Here is a 17,541-nt window from a genome sequence, read left to right as displayed (position 1 = left end):
AAGTCAAATTACAAAATAGAATAAAACATAGCTAAGCAACTATTCCAACTCAAATCTCAAGAAAAATAGGGATCAAATTAATTTAGGGGATTTCAACAATAATGAGTTATGGGTTAATATTGAGGGTACATCAATGAATGGGTTGTTAGGCTCAAGGGGTTCACTAAGGGTTAATTGTGAAGGTAGGCTTTTATGGAGTGAGTGGGTTAAACCTAAATGCCTTTCTCATTTTGACATATCAAATCAAATGGTGTGGTCTTGACATGCATAATCAAGCAAGTTTTAGAATAACAATTCAATGCTGACGCAGTCATAACGAAAGTGAGCATGAATGAATTAATAGATGCTCTTGAAGGCTCAAGATCTTACAAAAATTATGGTTTTTTGATGTTTAAACTTGTGAATTCCAACTCTCAAAAAATACCTAAACTTGGGGGAACAACCTAAAAGTTTTTTTATTAATTCTTCAAAAATCAACTTATCATGCTTGATTTCCTAATGTCTTAAAGTTTAAACAATCAATGCATAAATGCCTATATTTTAATTCAAGATATATCAATAAACATTATAGACTAATTGGAATTCATTCTAATAATGATATGAGAAAATCGCATGAGAATAAAACAAAATTCAGGGATTTTTCTGATATAAAAAGGAATACCCTCCACACTTAAGATGTACATTGCCCTCAATGTACAAAGATATATATATAGAAAAGAATATAAAAGTAAGATAGGGAGAGAAGTGAAACTTCCTGAGTGATGAATGAATTTCCTTGAATTGGAGTTTTGGAGAATCATTGGCGTGAGGGTGGAGGAGGATACTTCGGCGGTGGTAGAGGTTCATTAGTCCATAAGTCCTTTCCTAGTGGAGTTTCAAGTTCCTGAGTAATAGTGAGCTTTGGAGCTCTTTCTGACTGTGAGCAAATTAGGAATTCTTTAAGAGGTATACTGAAGCATAATTACTCGTAATAAAATAGCCGAAGAATAGAAATTGTAAAAACTCAGGATGAAATAGTATTAAAAGAAAATAAAATAAAAAAGAATAATTTCAAAATATAGAGATAAAAATAAAATAAAATAAAATAAATAATAGGTTTTTATAGAGAAATTGGGGTACACGGTCGTGGGGCACGCCCATGTGCTCCAAGTTCAGCCCGTGCGTTTCGTATTTTTCAAAATTAGGCACATTGGTGTACACGGTCATGTTGCATAGCTGTATCGATCTCTGTTAGCTTCTTCCACGCTTGTGTAGGAAGGTGCACGCCCGTGTTAAATTGACAGGTTTGGCCACGGTTTTAAGGCACGGGCGAGCCGCATGCCCGTGTTTTTTTGGCAGGTTCACCCAAGGCCATGTCGCAGGGCCGTGGCAATTTATCGTAGCCCATGCTGGGGAAAAGCTTTGCCCTGTTTCCACACGGTCCTAAGCACGCCCGTGTTCTTGGCCGTGTATGCTTTCGAAAGCCTGCGTTCCATGAGTTGGTTAGTATGTTAGATGTTAAATCTAAAATTTAAAGAAATTAATATTGTTAGTGCTCGGGTTGCCTCCCAAGAAGTGCTTATTTATAGTCTAAGCTCGACTTACCTTTCCATTGAATGGTCGTGGTGGTTCGAGGAGTTTATACTCCTCATTCCTGCTATGAATCTCATCAAAATAAGGTTTTAGGCGGGTATTGTTTACCTTAAAAGTGTCGAACTTGGGATGATATTCCTCGACTGTACCAAATGGGAAAATGCTAAGTACCGTAAGAGGGATTTCTTTATTCGATTTGGAAGTGATAATGTGAGGATCTACGGCATCTAATAAAACTTTATCTCCAACCTTAAGTTGATTTGGAAAGGTATTAAGCTTGTTCTGGTGTAGTTTTAGTTTATTGTATGTTCTCGGTTTATGTGTCCGCCATTCATCTAGCTCCTCAATTTGTCGCCTTTGTTCTTCACGAATAGGTCCTCTACTATTGCTTGAAAATGGCTCATGTACTTCCTTCAAACTCATTTCCTGCAAAGTATGTTGTACCATATTGTCAGTTTTAGTAGAATGGTTTAGACAATCACCTTTAATTTTCGATATGTTGTCGAAATTGCGAGCTTGAAGGGTGATTATTTCAGTTCCCACACGAAGTGTGAGCTCACCTGTGCCAACATCAATAATCGTTCTAGCAGTTGCTAAAAAGGGCCTTCCTAAAATCAAAGGGGTGTTGCTATCCTCCTCTATGTCTAGAACAACGAGGTGAACGGGAAATATAAATTTATTGATTTTAACTAGCACATCTTCAATAATACCCCTAGAAAATCTTATAGTTTTATCTGCTAATTGAATGCTCATCCTAGTCTGTTTGGGTTTCCCAAGACCTAGTTGTTTAAACATTTTGTAAGGCATGACGTTAATACTAGCCCCTAAATCAACTAATGCATTATTAACATCTAAACTACCAATTAAGCAAGGAATCGTAAAACTCCCTGGATCTTTTAGTTTTTTGGGTAGTTTATTCTATAGAATAGCTAAGCAAACTGCGTTTAGCTTCACATGTGAAGCCTCGTCCAACTTTCGCTTATTTGGTAAAAGCTCCTTTAAAAATTTCATTGCGTTTGGAATCTACGATAGAGCTTCAATAAATGGTAAGTTAATATGTAATTTTTTTCAGAGTTTAAGGAATTTACCAAATTGTTCATCTGAGCGGTCTTTCCTTGTCGCATTAGGGTATGGCACATGAGGTTTGTATTCTGTACTTACCGATTTCTACTCATTGTGGTCTACCTCACCTTTACCTTTACTTATCTCAGTTTCTTGACTTGGTTCTGGTTCAAGTGTGACTAATCCTTCCTCATCTTGACTCGTAATCGCATTGAATTGGTCCTTTGGGTTAGATTGTGTATTGCTTGGCAAGCTACCTTGTGGTCGTTCAGAAATCAACTTGGCAAGCTGTCCAATTTGAGTTTCGAGCCCTTGGATAGATGCTTGTTGATTTTTGAGTGCTGTCTCAGTATTCTAAAAACGAGTTTCTGACACTGAGATGAATTTGGTTAGCATCTCCTCAAGGTTCGGCTTCTTTTCTTGCTGGTAAGATGGTTGTTGAAAGCCCGGAGGATGTTGTGGCCTTTGATTTTCTTGACCGCCCTATAAGAAATTGGGATGGTTCCTCCAACCTGTATTATAAGTATTACTATATGGGTTATTTTGGGATCTAGAGTTATTGTTACCCATATATTGGACTTGTTCCTCCTCGATGCTAGGGTTGAAGGGTTGATACTCTGTGCATGCTCCTCCTCTATTCGAATCGCACCTCATCACTGGATGTACCTGAGTAGAACCACACAAACCGTCAATCTTTTTATTTAAGAGATCTACTTGGTTAGATAGCATCGTAACCACGTCGAGGTTGAAAACACCGGCTGCTTTCGTCGGCTTTGTTCTCATAACTTGCCACTGATAGTTATTCAGTGACATCTCCTCAATAAATTCGTAAGCCGCCTCAGGTGTTTTATTATTGATAGTTCCTCCAGCGGCTGTATCAATCATCTACCGAGTCGAAGGATTCAGGCCATTATGAAACGTTTGAACCTGTAGCCAAAGCGGTAACCCATGGTGAGGGCACCTTCTCAAAAGGTCCTTGTATCTCTCCCATGCATCGTAGAGTGTTTCTAAATCCATCTACACAAAAGAAGAGATATCATTACGTAATTTGGCTGTTTTAGCCGGTGGAAAATATTTTAATAAAACTTTTTTGGTTATTTGTTCCCAAGTAGTGATTGACCCTCATGGTAACGAGTTCAACCATTGTTTAGCCTTATTCCTTAATGAAAAGGGAAACAACTGAAGACGTATGGCATCATCAGAAACGCCATTGATTTTAAATGTATCGCAAAATTCTAGGAAATTTGCCAAGTGAGCGTTGGGATCCTTGTCCTGCAAACCATCAAACTAAACAAATTGTTGTATCATTTGAATTGTGTTAGGTTTCAGTTCAAAATTATTTGCAGCAATAGCAGGTCTAACTATACTTCACTCAGTTCCTATTAAATTAGGTTTAGCATAATCATACATAGTGCGCGGAGCAGGATTTTGATGAACAACAATTGCAGGAGGTAGCGGATTTTCTTAGTTTTCAGCCATCTCCTCGATTGGGGTTTGAATATCGTCCTCTTGCTCGTTCTCTGTGTATCTTAAGCTTCGCCTTATTTCTCTTGGTTTCTGCGAACTGTGCGATCGATTTCACTGTCAAAAAATAATGGTCCTAACGGGTTTCTTCTAGTCATAAACTATAAAACCTGCTAGAAAAAGGGAAAAAGAAGAATTAGTAATAAAAATTAGAATAAAATTTAAATTGCAGTAAAAGTAATGGCTAAAGTAATAAAAATCGAGTGTTCCTAATATCTTAGTTCCCTGAAAACGGCGCAAAAAACTTGATACGTGATATTCGTGACAGGTTTTAAATATTTATAACGAATCATTCTTGAAACTAACTATTATCACGATGAAGGCAAGTGTACCTATCGAACAGTAATATAGCTTTAGCAAGACGGGATTGTCGAACCCAAAGGAACTAAAAGTATTAGTAATGACTATCTTTTTATTATATAGCCTAAGAATAATGGGGTTTGTTTTAACTAGCTAATTAACTAAACTAAGAATTCACAGAAAATAGAATTAGGGAATTACTTTTGGAAAACTCGATTGATTGAGACAATACCTAAGGAAAAATCCACCTAGACTTCACTTGTTATTTAACTCTGAATCGGACGATTTATTCATTTGACTTGATCCGTGGAAATCCCTAAGTTATATTATTATCTCTCTCGAGACTGACAACGTCTAACCCTAGGTTGAATAATTGAAATCTCTTTCTAATTAACTCCCTAGGTTTGCTTTAACTCGATTTACGGATCCACTTATTAGGTTTCACCCTAATCCGGCAAAATCTTGTCACCCTATATCTAGGCGCGCAACCAACTCCGCTTAATTATGACAAATGTACTCTTAGACAGGGTCTATTCCTCCTCTGAATAAGAGCTTAACTTGAATCAATATCTTGGAATATCAAAACAAGAATTAAGAACACATAATTAAGAACAAGTCAAATATTTATCATACAATTCAGATAATAATAACAAGATCTCTCTTAGGTTTCATTCCCCTTAGGTATTTAGGGGTTTTAGTTCATAACTAAAAAGGTAAACATCTCAGAAGAATAATGAATACAAAACATAAAGAAAAACCCAAAACTCCTGAAGGGAAATTGAGGGGAGATCTTCAGTCTTGATGATGAATCCGGCTTCTGAGATTGATCAATTAGCTCTCCTTAAGCAGTTCCCTGCTTCCTTCCTTGTGTGTCTTTCCTCCTCCTTTAGGGTGTATTTATAGGCTTTGGAATGCCTGAAAAACCCTCAAAATTGGCCTTTTCCGAATTGGACTGAACTTGGGCTCGATAAGGACACACCCGTGTGACACGCTCGTGTACAATTACTTTAGGCCATGGTCAAGCCTGTTAAATAGGCACGGGCGTGTGGTCTACCCATGTGAGTCGTGCTTCGATTCTGCCAACTTGACACGACCGTGTGGTTTACCCGTGTGAGGAGGTCTAGGCTGTGTTGATTTCATACGTTGGCCAATTTTCTCCGTTTTGGGCCCGTTTCTCGTTCCTTTCACTCTCCTATGCTCACTTAAGTATAAACATGAAATTAAGGCATTAGGAGCATCAAATTCACTAATTTTAAGGAAAAATCATCCATAAAGTGTGCTAAGCATGGGATAGAAATATGTATAGATTATGGTTTATCAATTTAGTATGAACTTACTAAGCTATGAAGCTTACTGTGTGTTATTAGTCTGTGTTTTATAGAGTATCAAAGCTAACTCGGACTTGGGGATCATCAGGAAACGTCATCACGCTATCGATAATTTTGTTGGTACTTTTGAAGCTTCGTATATATGGTATATAACATGTATAGGCTAGTATCATTTTGGTAAATTTTGGGTTATAATATTATCCATGAGATTTGTCTTATAAATGTTGACATGTATTTGGCCATTTAAGTTAGTTTGAATTATGTGTTTATTTTGTGATACATGTAATGTATGTAATGCCTTATATGATGCTTATAAGTTTGTTTATGTAACTAGTGGTTATATGGTAAGCTAATGCTAGAATGAAGATATGTTTTGGCTTGACTTTAAGGTGATAAAATGGTATATTTTGAAGCATGAAATAGGTGATAAGTTGATGAAAAAGTGCATCTAGAAGTTATGCAAGTTTGATGATTTTGGCATATTGAAATGGTTTGTTTTGGTTGTGGAATTGAGTAATTGTAATGGTTGTGAATAGATGACATGATATGTGGGTGAATTGGCATGTTTTGGCTGCCTATAGATGTGTTGAAATGATACCATTTTGATGGTTAGGTGTGCATGAGAAAAGGGTGGAAAATTGGCTTTGTAAATGACCTATTTTTGTCCACAAGAGCGGAGACACGGGCGTGCGTCTAAGCCGTGTGTGACACACGGTCTTGCTACACGGCCATGTATCCTCTGAGGTACCCTTTCGAATTAAGGCGGTATACCTTACATTTTTTACACGGCCTAGACACGCGGGTGTGTCTACGGGTCGTGTGAGACACACAGGCTGGCACATGGGCATATGGCCGACCGTGTGATCCAAGTTAGTAACCTTCCTAATTTTTCCACGGCCATGGCACACGAGCGTGTCTCTGGCCGTGTGCTATAAGTCAGTATGTATGCTCAATTTTCACATGGCTTGTGACACGGGCGTGTCTGGTCACACAGCCTATTCACACGGACGTGTGACCCTAAAATTAAAGAAAATTTTTTGAGTTTCTGAAAGTTTGCATATGTTATCCGTTTAGTCCCGAACCACTTTTAAGCATGTTTTAATGTCTCGTAGGACCTTAGAAGGGACAATATGATCGAGATGAATTGTAACACCCCTTACTCTTATCCGACGCCAGAACAGAGTACGAGGTGTTACCTATCTCAACACATGCAAACATACAATTTTCTAGTTATGAAATTTCGCTCCAATTTAAAACTTTTCACAATACCTTAATGTCCCTACTATGGGCATAAAAGGCCCCGAACACACTTTGGAATTGATTCAGGACTGATCTGTGCACTTTAAAAAACTTTGCAAAATTTCACGTAGACAGGGGCATACACCTGTGTGGAAAGGAAACACATCCGTATGACTTCTTAACATGGCCATGTTGAAGGCTTGTGTGGTTCACACGGCCTGGGCATATTGAGACACGCCCGTGTCCATAGCTTATGCAAATTTATTTCTCAATTTAAACCTACATGGGTTTTCACACGCCTTGGCACATGCCCGTGTCCATGACCTGTGTCCCCCACACGGCCAGGACATGCTCGTGTCTCAGCCCAAGTGCAAAAACCTTGACATTCTTTTTCTGACGTCAGCAACCCTTTAAGAGCACAAGGCCATGGTACACGCCTGTGTACTAGGCCGTGTCCTCTACATGGTTGGGACACACAGCCGTGTCTCCACTGTGTGGTTACTACTGGGCATTCTGTTTTGCCAACTTTAGGTGCAGGGGAAACGCGGCCTTACCACACGCCCATGGGGGCAAGCCATGTGTCACACACGGTCTAGACACACACCTGTGTGGACAAAAACAAGGCTATCTGCCAAGCCTTTTTTGTAACATCTCGATTTAGAGCCTAGTCAAAATAGTGGTTTCGAGACCACATATCCAAAATAGAAATAATTATTTCATGATTATTATGAGATCTAGGATGGGAATGTATGCTTGAGTAAAAATTTCATAGAGAAATTCCATGCCTAAGATGCTCAATTTGACATTAGGGACCAAATTGTAAAATATGTAAAAATTGAGTTCTAGAAGATTTTAGCATGAAATTGAGTTGCATTATAAATTAGAGGTCCTCAAATAATAATTTGACTTAGTTCTAAAAATTTGGACAAAAATAGGCATACATGGGTAAAATTTTTAAAAAAGACCTTAAAGGCATTTTGGTCATTTGCTTAATTAAAAAATAAAAAGGAAAAAATCAAGCAAAAATGTTGTCCATCTTCTACATGGTGTGCCAAAAATTCAAGGGGCTCCATAGCTAGGATTTTCGACATTTCAAGCTTGATTATAAGTGCTCCCTAGCCCCGTTTTTTATGTTCTTTGTATTTTTTAAATCTTTGAAGCATGTTCTAGCCATTTCTACCCTTATTTTAAGCTAGGTTTCATGTTCAAAAACTTGCCCATGTGTGACATGTTTGTATTTAGGTGTTTAATGGAGGAATATTAAACTTTGATGTATGATCTGTCAAGTGGTTTTCCATGAAAACACCTAAAAAGGACCAAGTTGCAAAAGATGTAAAAGTGGGTAGTAGAAAAGTGAAATAAAGGAAAATGTGGGTTGTTATAAGCTAGAATATAATTCGACTAGGCTTGGAAAATCAAAGGAATGCATGTATTTCATTATACGAGCCTAGGGACTAAAATATAAAAATGTGCAAAGTTAGGGGTAAATAGGTAATTTTTCCATAGAGCAAGTTTCTAGGCTGAAATTGAAGAATGTGATGAATTAATAATTTAATTCGTTTATATAGACTCGGAAAGACCAACTCCGAAAGTAGATCATGGAAAACAAAAAGTTTTGGAATAGTCGGAATCAAAACTTGATACATCATTCAGGTAAGTTCGTGTAACCTAATTGGATGTTTATGCATGTTGACTTCAATTGTTGTGTCAAATTGAATGTTAAATGCAGAAATAATTAATTGTATGAAAATGCCCATAATTCCAAAATTGATTGAAAAATGGGTTAGAATCCATTTGAATATGGATTTACAATGGATAGGTCACTTCTCACGAGAATAGGTCACTTCTCACGAGAAATGGGATCTTGCATGTGTTGCAGAAAGGATTTAGCCCAGACAGGTAATCCGTTGATCTCATTATGGAAAGGATTTAGCCCAGACGGGTAATCCTGAAACGAGTCTATTGAGCATACGTTTCAATTAGGATTTAGCCTAGACTGGTAATCCTAGTTGACTGGATTTAGCCTGGACTGGTAATCTAGATTAGACTCTATAGGGTATTCTTTGTCATGTAAAGGATTTAGCCTGGACTGGTAATCCGAAAAAGCCCTTAGAGTACATGGAACAACTAGGATTTAGCCTGGAATGATATTTTTGCTGTAAGAGATGTCGCTCGAGAGCATACCAGATAGGGTACTACTGGATATGAATTGACGGTTAATAAAACAGTACACATAAAGCGTACTAAGTGATGAAATATCCATCGGGATTTCAAGGATTCACTAGATAAAATATTTTTAAATGACATGAGAAATATGAATTTGAATATGTATATTATGCGCGTGTAAGCGCGTACACATACGCGTATACTCGCCCCCTATCGGGGGTAGGGGGCGAGGGCTGCCTCTCCCTTTACTTCACCTCCCGCAATGGTATGAGAAGTCAAATTTACCAATCTTGCTTTTTTCGATTCTCAACCATATGTATTGTGGTATGGAGCCAACTCGGTCGAGTAAGCATGCAATGCTTACCCTTTTTTACTTTTCCCTATCTTATAGAGCTTTTTGGACTCGTAAAGGTTGGAGGACAATGGGAGTTTGATCACACTATCGACAATCTCGTTTTGGGTATAAAAGAACTATTCATTTTGATATAATGACATGTATAGGGTAACTTATCTTTTGGTTATATGTGTCATTTAAATTAGCCAAGTGTAATGGCTCATGATGGTTGATGAATTATTTTGTATATCACCATGAGATATGGCTCATATTTTACAATTAGGTTGTAACCCTTATTAATCATGTATGTATGCAATGTGTTCATGTTGACGTGGTTGCTTGTGAATGATGGATGTAAGGTATGGCATATTTATTTGGTGAATGGTCCATGATCAATGAGTATGGCTACAACAATGTTATAAATTTGTAAGTTGGAAAGAAGGATATAAAAACCTAGAGGTTATGAATTGGTATGAAAAGATTAGGAAATGCACGTAAAAAAATTGAGATAGTGCATGGAGGCATTAGGGATGTAATTTAATCATGGATTTAGATATTGGAGTAGTTCAAATGTGATTTTTTGTATGCTGAGAACATGTATAAATGAGTAAGTATTTAAAGGGTGGCAGAAAGGCTTGGAAAATAGCCTTGAAATTGTCCACATAGGTAGACACACGGTCTACCCCATAGGTATGTGATCCGACTGTGTGTACCCTGCACCTTAATTTTATAAGTCAGAACGCCCGGTAGTAAACACACGGGCGTGTGTCTTAACCGTGTGAGAGACATGGCCTAAGCACATGGGCATGTATTCTGGCCGTGTGAAGTCTACACCATTTTGATGAAAAATCATTTAATTTTATTTGGCCACACGGGCGTGTGACACGGCCGTGACCTTATTTTGGTGCTGACGTCATAGTCAGAGAGTTACACGGCCTGAGGACATGGGCGTGTCAATAGCATACAGGCGTGTCCCCTTTTCACACGAGCATTTGACTCTACATTTAAGAAAATTTCTCAAGTTTTTCTAAAGTTTTCGGTTTGGTCCCGATCTGTTTCCAATGTATGTTTTGGACTCGTAGGTCCATATACGAGATGTTTCGCTTATGTTTGAATGACTTTTGAATTGAAATAAAAATTATAGCCTAGTTTTGTTTGAACAATTGTATGTATGTCCGATGATGCCTCGTACCCTGTCCCGACCTTGGGTACGGGTAAGGGGTGTTACATTTTTGCCACCGTTACTTGCACCAACCTACACAACATCAAGCATAACCAATCCAAGCATAAATACACATAACCAAACAGCCACAACCATGAGAATCTTCATCAAATGCATTTAATAAAAATCAATATTAGCATACATTAATGGCATATACAAAATGAGTATCACATCCATATGAGCCAACACTTGTAGCTATACTAACATGACACTAAACAAAAGATCAAGTCCCTATAGATGCCACACTCAAAACATTTAAACTAGCTATACCAAAAGCTTCAGGTGATAGTGGGATCGATGCCTCTGACGTCCCTTGATCCCCAATACTAGCTTGACAACACTATAAGAAGATGGAAAAGAGAAGGAGTAAGCATGAAGCTTAGTAAGTTGCATATAAATAAGTAACAACATCAACCATGCATATTACAAATCAACACAACATTCTTGAGTGAACAAAGGTAAATATCACCACATACTTATATATCACAAGTATAAGCCAAAGATTACAATATCGTCCCAAAATCATTTTCATGGCTAGAACTTACTCATGTCATTCTTGCCATCAAGGCAACATAACTAGACTCATATCTCATGAGTTTCAAATAAGAACCTGTACCACTTACAACATATTATATCATTCCATATCATTGTCATAAGCTTTTAAAAAAACACGTGAAACCATTTGGAATACTAAAGGATATCTGACAAGCTTTACACAAGAGGGTGAATTGCCGATGCCATGTCCTAACACGGTCTTACACTAGCTCACATGTCGAGGCAGATGCCATGTCCCAGACATGGTTTTACACTAGCTCTCGTCTCAATGTCGATGCCATGTCCCAGATATAGTCTTACACTAGCACACGTATCAATGCCGATGCCATGTCCTAGACATGGTCTTACATTGGCTCTCACAACATTGCCGATGCCATGTTCCAAATATGGTCTTACACTGGCTCTCATATTGTGGCCGATGCCATGTCCCAGACATGGTCTTACACTAGCACACATATCACCCAAATGTCATGGCATGGATATCCAATCTATTCCTAGGTTCAATTAGGACTCTACTACATTAAATTTGATCATGCATTATTCATAAGAAATTGCAACCATATTACGTAAAATTAATCATTCAACAAATAATAACGATAAAGTTGCCTTACTTATGTACAACTTACCTTGTATACAAAAAGTGGACGACTAATTCGTTTTAGTCTACTAGCTTAGCCTTCCCCCAGTCTAGGCCCGGATTTTGTATTTCTTGATCTAAAATAATAAAAGTTCACTGATTTAATCGTCATATTAATCAATACATTTCATAATTCATATTTTGGCAAAATGACCATTTTGCCCCTAGACTTTCACAAAATTCCTATTTTACCCCTAGGCTCGTAAATTGATTTTTATCAAATTTTCACACTAACCAAGCCTAGCCAAATTATTTTTATACTATAAGTAGTCCAAAATTCCCATTATTTCACACATTTACCACATAATTTATAACTTATGCAAAATGGTCCTTAGTTAGGGTTTTCATGAAAACTACTTCACAAAAGTTGTTTGTTTAACACCCAAGATTCATTTTCTTCCATAAAAATTTAGAAAAAAACATGAATAATCTCATGGAAAAACCCTATACTTTCAACCATTTTGCAAAATAGTCCATTCATTAGCTAGATTATGCTAAAAGGGTCCCAAAAGTACAAAAATTATCAAGAAAGGCCATCAAAATCACTTACTTATAAGGGTAAAGAGTGGCTGAAATTTTGAAGTCCAAAACCCCTAAAATGGCTGAAATTTTTGGTGGTGAAAGAAGGGATGAAAAAGATGAAGTCTTTTGTTTTATTTTAATCTTATTACTAGTCAAAATAGGTCACCAAATTTCACCTAATTTTGACTTTTTGATTTTCTTTGTCCCTATGGCCAGCCATGCCATTAATAAAGGCCTATTTTCTCTTTAAAGACCCTTAATTTTGGTTCTCTAGCTATTTGACACCTTTAGCTAATGAAATAAAACTTTTGTCCCTTATGCGATTTAGTCCTTTTCTGCAATTAAGTATGCAATCGCTAAAATTATTTCACCAAAATTTTCATGCACTCATATAAACATGCTACAAAACATAAAATAATACAAAAATAATTTATCTGACCTCGGGTTAGTGGTTTTGAAACCACTATTCTGACTAGGCCCAAAATCGGGTTGTTACATGAATGGATTTTAATTATGATTGCATAAATGTATGTTAATGAGATGTGTTATCCGGTAATGCCTCATAACCCTATTCTAACGATGGATACGGGTTAGGGGTGTTACAACATCCTTCTTGAATTTGACGTAGTTTGACATCTACTCAAGTGCTTCTACCAATGGAATATTAATACGAAGTTGCTTGAGTACGTCTAAGAACTTCTTGAACTGGACTTCTTGCTTCTACTTTTGAATCCTTTGATGGTAGGGTGGTGTAGGATTCTTCATTGGAACTGGTTTATTCATCTTCTTCTTGGGCTTTGCAAATTCTGGCTTTGGTGAAGTTGGAATTTCAGCACTTGGTTGAATTTCCACTGCATCTTGAGCATCAGTCGGCTCCTCCTCAATTTCAGCCGTGTTGGGTTAAAATGTCTTTTCGCTCCTTAGTTTTTATTCTTTACAATACTCTTTCCCCGAATTTCTTGGATTCTTCATATCACTAAGCAAAACACCTTGTGGTCAGTTTTTAAGTTAGTTAGCGGGTTGACCCACTTGATTCTCCAAGTTTTTTAATGTGGTTGCTTGGATTTGGATTAAGGCATTATTTTTTACTATGTATGCCTTTAACAGGTTTTCCAAGCCATTGGATGGTTCAACTTGAGGTTGTTTCTTAACTTGTTAGGTAAATACAGATGGTTGGGCCGATCTAGGTTGTGCATAAATGTTACTGGGCCCAGCTCATTGGTTACTCTAAGAAAAAGTAGGGTGGTTTCTCCAAGATGGGTTATAATAATTGGATTGCAGTCCATGTCTTTCTCGGTTTTGGTTTTGGTTACCCACGCAGTATACGAATTCTGGGTTTGATGGATATTCTTCGAATGAGTGCCCTTCCCCACAATAAACACAAACTATATTTTCGTATTGATTCAGTGGCTAAGCTGCAAAATTATTAAACCCATTAGTAGTAATTTTTTTAAGTATTAAGGAAATCAAAGATACCTGAGATGCTACTGAAATGAGAGCATCCACTTCATGAACTCTAGTAACTTGTCTTCCTGACATTACTCGATTGGTTGGCCATTGATAATTATTGTTTGCAATTCTTTCAATTATTTTATAAGCCTCATTATAAGACTTAGAAAGGAGTGATCCATTAACAAAAGCGCCTACTACCATTCTCATGTGAGCATTGAGACCATTATAGAATGTCTCAAGTTGGATGCAATGCAGGATTCCGTGACGAGGGCACTTCAATAGTAATTCTTTGTACCTTTCCCATGCCTCATACAATGACTCTTCATCCATTTGTTGGAAGGTAGTAATTTCATTCTGCTACTTAGCATCCTTGCTAGGTGGGAAATACTTCATAAGGAATCTTCCTTCTAACTCTTACCATGTAGTAATGGAATCTAGTGGCAATGAGTTCAAATGGGCTCGGGCTCTGTCCTTTAGCGAATATGGGAACAACTTTAATCGTAGTGTATCTTCGGGTACTCCGGCTAGCTTGAAAAAATCACTCACCTCCATAAACAGTCTTAAGTGAAGGTGAGGATATTAAGTCAGCCTTCCACTGAAATGGCCCACTGTCTAAAGCATTTGGAACATAACTGGCTTCAACTCAAATTGTTGTGCCTCAATTTTGGGTCTCTTAATACCCAGATTAAGTTCATGAATTGAGTAGGGTTTGCTTCGTTTCCTTGATTTGGATTTTCAAAGTTCATTTCTTTGGTCCTTCTTTGAACTTCTTGTCTTCTTCTGTGTCGAAAAGTTCTTTCAATTTTAGGATCTATAGGGAGTAAATTGATAATTCGATCAATACTCATAATCCAAAATGAAAAATTAACAAATTCAAAAATAATGACTTTCAAAATAGTCTTCGGCAACGGCACCAAAAACTTGGAACGATGGAAATGTGCAAGTGTACACAATCGCAACAAGTAATAAAGTGGCAAGTAAATGTCGAGTTATCATACCCACAGAGACTATGTAAGAAAATATTTATGAAATGCAATTAAAAACACTTTGGTGAAGGAAAATTCATTGTTTTGAAAGAAAAGGGCTTAATAAAACTAGTTAACCAAGAAAATGAACTAAGAAAATTAAAAGGTAAAAATTCCAAAGCATGATTTCTGATAAATAATTTTAATCAAAATGACATAATTGTGTTAGATCAATTACATTTCTTAACTTAATATTACTAAAAAAATATTCATGTTGTTACGAAGAAGCTCACGACAACTTGGTAATTTGTTAACTATAGCACATACAGACTTACCAAATTAACTAATCTCTTGAACATATTACTATGCCAATTCAAAAAATTAATCAATTTTAACAAGAAAGTAAAGGATTAAGTGAATTAACAATATATTCCTACATTGAAACAGTTTAATCACAATAATCTTGAAAGTTATGCAAGGCTAATGTACCGTTTAATACCATCGCTAATTTAACACTCAGCTACCTTAGAAGATTAAACATGCACTGATTAAGTATTGTGCCAATTAATTACAATTTAGATACAATTAATAATTATTCATTAGTTACCTTACAATTATAATGCAAGTATAACACAATCATTGTAACACCCCTTACCCGTATCCAAGGCCGAAACAGAGTACGAGGCATTACCAGACTTAATCATACACATAGATGAAAATCGGACCATAAAATTTCGTTTAATTCAAAACTTTTCGAACACATGCAGACTCATATTTAAAGACATATAACGTGGCATAAATGAGCACTTACACATCCATAATCATGCAATAACATGACTTTCACTTTAAACATATTTGCTTACCATCCTGTATATAATATATATTCTTACATTAACTAGAACTAGACATGCTAAATCTTATTCTCATTTTATACCATCATAATTTAGTTACCAATTTGTCCATTAAACATCCATATTTAAGGCAACATTACTCATTTCCATTTAATTCATGATCCACCGGCTTGCATTTAACTTATCTGATGTATTACCAATCATGCATAACAAACAAAGCTAACTATATCATCACATCAAAACATAGGACATGGCATGATTAATTAAACTTATAAACCATAATGGATAAGGACCACATCTCATGATCATATACGATAACTCAATGCAGACCGATACATATGGTCAAAATCATAATAATAATACATATCACAAACCAACTTCCTATACATGCCACTCACTTGATATTTCTAATATTTGAATTAATTCTCCCAAAAATGATAGTTTGATAGTGTGATTTTGCCTCTGCCGATCTCCAACCCCAAGTCGACCTGCCAATACTAAATAAATGGAGAGGATGGGTAAGCTTTACGCTTAGTAAGTCCATATGAAATTAATAAGCAATTACTAACATGCTTTTCAAGATAAAACACTATAATTGTATAATTACACATGTTCAGGTTAACCTGTTTTATCGAGTTACAGTTACTAAATCATTCATATATGAAGCTAAAAAACTCAAAATTTATTTTTGTTAATTTTCCTTGAAACTAGATTCATATACCTTTCTCCCATAAAATTTCCAGGATTTTTGGTTAAGACAGTTAGTACAGTTTATTCATTAAAGTTTCCCCTGTTTTGCTGTCCAACAGTTCTGACCTCTCTTCACTAAAAATTATTTACCTCATATTTCGGGACTCGGATGATGTTCCCATCCATTCCTCCTAAAAGTATACTCATTTAATATTCTATTCATATAAATTATAACTCCTAATTATTGTTGTACAATTTTTAACAATTTTTCCAAGTCAGAATAGGGGATCTCGAATTCATTCTGACACTGTCTCACAAAAATTAGAATATCACATAATATAGAACTCTTTTTCTCCCCCTATTTCTTTTATATGAAAATAGAGTCATTAATATTTAATTCCATAATTTTTTTGAAATTTAATTCAACTTACACAATGTCTGGTGAATTTTCAAAGTCACACAACTGCTACTGTCCAACACTATTTTACTACTAAAATTCACTCTTACATAATTTCACTTAATCCATTTTGTCTTATCGAAGTTCACTCAAATATCGAGCACACTTCTCATAATTTTCATAAACATATACCTGCACTTATTCATCATATAATCATGTTCACATGTATTTTTACTTAATCGATTTTCCAGTTGAACTCTTCGGAATAATAATTAATACTCAGTTGCCTGCACATATTTTCACACTTGTAGACAAGGCTATCTAGTACGCATAGTAGCCTACACTTAGTACTACACATGCTACCAATTATCCGGTACACATAGTAGCCTAAACTTAGTACTACACACATGACCTCACAATAGATCATTCGTATCGTTTCTATTCCGAAGGCTTAACCGGGAAATTCCTCACTTTCCAACATGTTACAAATTTATTCATAGTCCTTTTTCAATTTGCAATTTACAACAAATAGTCATTCTATAGGCAGCCACATTCATATGATAACAAAATATAATAAAAAGAATCGATAAATTATTTACGTACAAACTTGTCGAAATCTCATCAGGTACAACCGTGTAGCAATTCATACAACCCAGGTAATAGTAATTTAACACTCAATTCATGTAACAATAATTTACCATTCAATTTCACATAACACAACAAGC

The 17,541-nt window shown here is 36.3% G+C and overlaps 2 non-coding genes across 2 annotated transcripts; both read left to right on the top strand.

The window, feature by feature from the left end:
- Positions 1 to 3,577: 3,577 nt before the first annotated feature.
- LOC121205915 (small nucleolar RNA R71) lies at positions 3,578 to 3,684 on the top strand. The gene has a single exon (XR_005900988.1). It is a non-coding gene; the product is annotated as a small nucleolar RNA R71 (small nucleolar RNA).
- Positions 3,685 to 14,169: 10,485 nt separating this feature from the next.
- Positions 14,170 to 14,275, top strand: LOC121205144 (small nucleolar RNA R71). Its single transcript, XR_005900229.1, has one exon. It is a non-coding gene; the product is annotated as a small nucleolar RNA R71 (small nucleolar RNA).
- The last annotated feature ends 3,266 nt before the right edge of the window (positions 14,276 to 17,541 follow it).

This window comes from Gossypium hirsutum, chromosome A08, assembly GCF_007990345.1.
Source record: "Gossypium hirsutum isolate 1008001.06 chromosome A08, Gossypium_hirsutum_v2.1, whole genome shotgun sequence".
NCBI classification, from domain to species: domain Eukaryota; kingdom Viridiplantae; phylum Streptophyta; class Magnoliopsida; order Malvales; family Malvaceae; genus Gossypium; species Gossypium hirsutum.
Note: the sequence above shows the minus strand (reverse complement) of the source record. Positions and strands in the feature narration are given on the sequence as shown.